Genomic DNA, 5,209 nt, shown 5'->3' with positions numbered 1-5,209 from the left:
CAGATTTCCTTTGAATGCGTGGGTTGTGAGTGTCACGGTCTGAATCATGTCACCAGGAAGATACCTGCCTGGGCTTCCCCTTCGTCTTCCTCCCTCCCCTTTTCTTTTTTTTACAGGTTTTCTTGTGGCTCTTACACCACTGCTGGCTTTATTCGGTGCTAGGTATCAAACCTAGGGCCGCATGGATGCTAAGGAAGCATTCTAAGATACATCCCCAGGTCCAAAGGATGTTGTTACCAATGCCACTTTTCTGCTTGATATCTCCCCTCAATATGGACAACAGAGCATAGGGTCTCGTACAAACTAGGCAAGCTCTCGACCAACTAGCTATAGTCCCTGCCTGCTTAGATTGACAGTTCTATTGGTCTACACTTTCAGGTGTAAACTGACTTAATTCCGGTGAGGGATGGCACAAGATCTCTTTACTATAGCCAGGCTGACCTTGAACTTGACATCCTGCCTTGGTCTCCCAAGTGTTGGAGTTACAGATGTGTTTTATTATAACTGGCTTGCAAACTGATTTTTTTTTTTTAACTTTTAATCTACATCCTACCTTCCCCATAGACAAATTTGAACTTTACACAACCAATAAAGTGTAAATAATAGTAATTAGAAAATAAAACCAGACCAAACTGAATGTAAAAGGGACAGAGAAATGAGTGTTTGGGGGGATCTGTGGTAAACTGATGTCACAAAGTACTGCTCTTGGCCTAAGGTCACCAGAGAGTAAGGCTGTCAGCAGTGACAGGCATGGAGACACAGCCCCACATTGTTGCCAGCACAGCTGGGGAATTCTCTTCTCGTTTAGGGACAGACCTCCACTTAGGCAAGAACGGGGCTCTGGGAGTTGCTGTAGAAAAGATTCAGAACAAGCCAGTGTAAGGCAGCATTGCAGTTTATTGAGAGATTATAATGTATTTTTTTAAGCTGAGATTAAGGGAAAGAGGCTCAGGAATTGAAGACATCCCCAGGTACGGGCTCCTCAGAGGATTTTCTCCTTATGTTTTTACAGTGGCTTGCTGTATCATCCTGTGGTTTCTGAGTTACATTGCTCAGAGGTGTAATTAAAGGTTAAAGAACCTTCTTTTGTAAACTTAGTGGTAGAGTGAGTTTACAAGGGTGTTATCTAGACTTAGTGGGAAGATGAGAAAGTTAAAACTCAAGGTCACAGATCACTTTTTACTGTCGGCTTCTTTACTGCCTTTGCTCTCTTTGTTTTAGATGGTTTTTTATTTACATTGTTCATGTGTAGGTATGTTCATGCACATGCTAGGGCACATGTGTCAAAGTCAGAAGACAATTTGTGGGACCCAGTTCTCTCTTTCTACCGTGTGGGGTCCAGGAACAAACTGAGAGTGGCAGCAAGCCCCTTTCCCTGCTGAGCCTTCTCACCGGCCCCTCTTTCAGATGTCTTTTAGGAAAACCCTGCCTCTGCAGGCAACTTTGGTTTTACCAGTGGTGTGCGAAATTTCCTGGTTCTTTCAGAGGGATAAGCTAGCCAGGTATTTGGATGAAGGGCCTTTTCCCTTCCTGTCATTTCCTTCTCCTGTGTCCTTAATTTTCTGCCTTTCTGACCTGCCTCAAGCTAAGCTAGAAATCTCTGGATTTAGGAGGCACTCCACATAAATACAATTGTGATGACTTGAATAAAAAAATGTCCCTTGGGGCCAAGGTGCTCTTTGGGAGGTGTGGAAGGCTTCGGAGGTGTGGCCTTGTCACTGGAGGTAGGTTTGAGAGCTAAAAGACTGGAGCCAGGTTGATTTCTTTCTATTTGTACTTGAAGATGTGAGCCCAGAGCTGCTGCTCCAGCCCTGACTGCGGTCTAGGGCTCTAACTCTCTAGAACAGAAGCCCAAACAAACCTGTTCTCCTATGAGGTGACTTGATCATAGTTTATCATAGCAAAATAAAAATAACTAATGCACTTACTGAGTGCTGAAACCATCAAGGTTATGGTGGGCCATGCCTGAAAGAGAAAAACATGAAATATTCTATGTAGAGGCTGGTGATTGTGTAATTTACTGATGGGGTGTGCCACAGTGTGCACACATGTGGCGGTAAAAAGATTCCTGAGGCTCAAGGTGTCTTTCCAAGCTACTGATGTCATATTTAAATTCCAGGCAGATGGAAAAGATCAGAAGTGAGGAGGGAATTTCCTTTCTATATTAAGGATAGGTCCAGGAAGTCCCACTTTTATTTTAATGTCCAAAAGGTAACCACAGGACACATCTAGATAGAAAGGAATCTGGAGAATGTAGCATTTCAGCCTGTGCGCAGCTGCTGAGGTTGTTAACTAGCCGCTTCTGAGATAAGCACTTGCCAGCGCACAGTGTGTGAAGATGACAATAACACAGTTCCTGCACTTGTTACATATTACCATTCTGTTGTGTACAATTGTGTGCAGAGACCAGAGATGGAGAAAGACTGGGTGTCTTCTTGACTGCTTGCTCTCTACCTTTTTGAGACAGAGTCTCTCACTGAACCTGAAGGTCACTGCTTTTCATAGATTGCCTGGCCTGCAAATCCCACAGAGCTTCCTGCCTCCATCTGCCCAGGACTGGGATTACAGACGCTTGCTTGTCTGGTTTTTCACATGGATGTTGGGAATCCAAACTCAGGTCCTCAAGCTTGCATGGCATCCACTTCACCAACTGAGCCATGTCCCCAGGCCTTTTTTTTCCTGGCTTCCTGAGACAGGGTTGGATATAGTCAGGGATGGTCTTGAACCCCTGATCCCCTGCTTCCAACTCCCAAGTACTGGGGTTATAGGCATATATAACCCCATGCTAAAAACTTAAGGTCACAGATCATTTTTAAACACCTGGCTAATCTTAATTATTTAATTTAATTTTGTTTGGTTTGGTTTTGGTTTTGGAGACAGGATTTCTCTGTGTAGCTCTGGCTGTTCTGGAACTTGCTCTAAAGACCAGGCTGGCCTCGAACTCTGCCTCTACTGCCCAAGTGCTGGGATTAAAGTTGTGTGCCACTACAACCCAGATGAGTTTTAATTTTTTGTATGTTTTTTTTTTTTTTTTTTTGAGACAGGGTTTCTCTCTGTAGCCCTGGCTGTCCTGGAACTCGCTCCATATGTAGACCAGGCTAGCCTCAAACTCACAGAGATCCTACTGCCTCTGTCTCCCAAGTGCTGGAACTAAAGGCATATGCCCACCATGCCTGGAAATTCTTTTTAATTTTTAAAGGACCCTTCATACTGACTTCCTTCCGCAGGGGCTGGCCTAGTTATAATAAATCCTACAGTGAATAAGAGGTCCTTCTCTCTCTATTCTCAGCATTTGTTTCACTTATTTTCCTGAGCATGGCCTTTCTAACTGGTAGTTGACAAATATTTAATCATTAACAGACTATGGTACCATTAAAAATATATCTCAATTGGGTTGGTAGGATGACTCAGAATATAAAGGCACCTGCCACCAAGCTTGGTGACCTGAGTTCATAGAAATGACTACCTCAAGCTGTCTTCTGACCACGTGTGCCATGATACACAAGCTCACACACACACACACACACACAAATAAATAAATACATTTTAAAATATACATATCTTGGAAAGATGTGAACTGTAGGACAAAACAATAAGGTAAGCTTGAGTCTGTCTCAACAGGGGGAACAGGGGAAAGTTTATGAAGACTGGCAGATTGGGGGCTCTGTGGCCCACATTTGAAATTCCAGCACTTAGGAGGTTGAGTCAGGAAACTTGCTGTGAGTTCCAGAACAACCTGGTTTACATAGTGTAACCTTGGCTAGAGTGTGAAACCCTAGCTCAAAACAAAACCAAGTCAAAAACAAACAAACAAACAAACAAACCCCACTCATTGCGTGGTGATTCAGTGTGTGCTGGAGAGCCGTGCTTCCAGTGCCCCTGAAGCTCAAAGCAAGATGGGCTGCCTCACGCCTGAGATGATGAGGGTCTTTTTATTGTCTTCAAATGGAAGTTACATGCAGGCAAACACCCATATACATAAAATAAATATTTAAAAAAGTAAAAGCCCTCGGAGCTGCATCAGCAGCTACCCTCTGCCCGCCCCACACATTCGAAGTCACTGAGAGAACGGGGATCTGCGGTAAGCATTCAGAGTTCATGTGGCTCGGGACAATATCCAGTGACTGCGAGGATGTGGACAGATAAGAACTTTAGAGAGCTGTTGGTGTGAATTAGCTGGGCCTTTCTAGGGGGAACTTGTCAATATGCAAAAAACTTCTGCAAAATGTCCATTCCCTTTGGCACATCAGTTGTTAGAAATCTCTCTCAAGGAAGTGATGAAAGCCTGGCACGCAGCATGCATTTAGAATAGAGGGTTTTTTTTTTTTCTTTTTTCTTTCTTTTTTTTTTGGTTTTTCAAGACAGGGTTTCTCTGTGTAGTCCTGGCTGTCCTGGAACTCACTTTGTAGACCAGGCTGGCCTCGAACTCAGAAATCTACCTGCCTGCCTCCCGAGTGCTGGGATTAAAGGCATGTGCCACCACGCCCGGCTCTTTTGTTTTTTCAAGACAGGGTTTCTCTGGCTATACAGAGAGAGAGAGAGAGAGAGAGAGAGAGAGAGAGAGAGAGAGAGAGAGAACCTCCCTATACCCTTGGCAGGTCACTGTCATGGGGGTTGGGGTGGGGAGCTCCAGGCCAAGTCAGTAGGGGTTGAACCATTTCACCTTTACTGTGGGGTAGCTGTGACTTTGGGTCATAGAACGAAGACCACAAGACCTCTCCCAAGCAACAAGCCTTAAAATTAGGCAGGAACTTTCCATTTTTTAGCATTCTTATCTATCTAGGCTTTTGGAGGCACACCCAAACTGCATCTCTCTGCAGGACACACCTATCTGCATTTGTCAAATCTATTTCAGCTTTTATATTTTACTAACCATTAGGCTTTCTATGTACAATAATCAAATAGCCCATAACAGATCTGGGGCTATTTTAAGCAGCACTTTGGTGGTGAACTAATGGGAAGAAAGTGGAAACACTTTCCTGGACACACTGGACAGTGGCTGGTGTCCGAGATCTCTCTGTTTCTTCCTGCCTTGTCATGGTCTGTATTGAAACGATTACTTGGTAATCAAATTAATAATTTTTCTTTTGTTCAAATAAGCTATAGTTTTTCTTCTTCTTTTGAGACAGGGTTTCTCTGTGTAGCCCTGGCTGTCCTGGAACTCACTCTGTAGACCAGGCTGGCCTCGAACTCAGAAATCCACCTGCCT

Source organism: Mus pahari, chromosome 2 (genome assembly GCF_900095145.1).
Source record: "Mus pahari chromosome 2, PAHARI_EIJ_v1.1, whole genome shotgun sequence".
In the NCBI taxonomy this organism is placed as follows: domain Eukaryota; kingdom Metazoa; phylum Chordata; class Mammalia; order Rodentia; family Muridae; genus Mus; species Mus pahari.
This window is presented reverse-complemented; position numbering follows the sequence as displayed.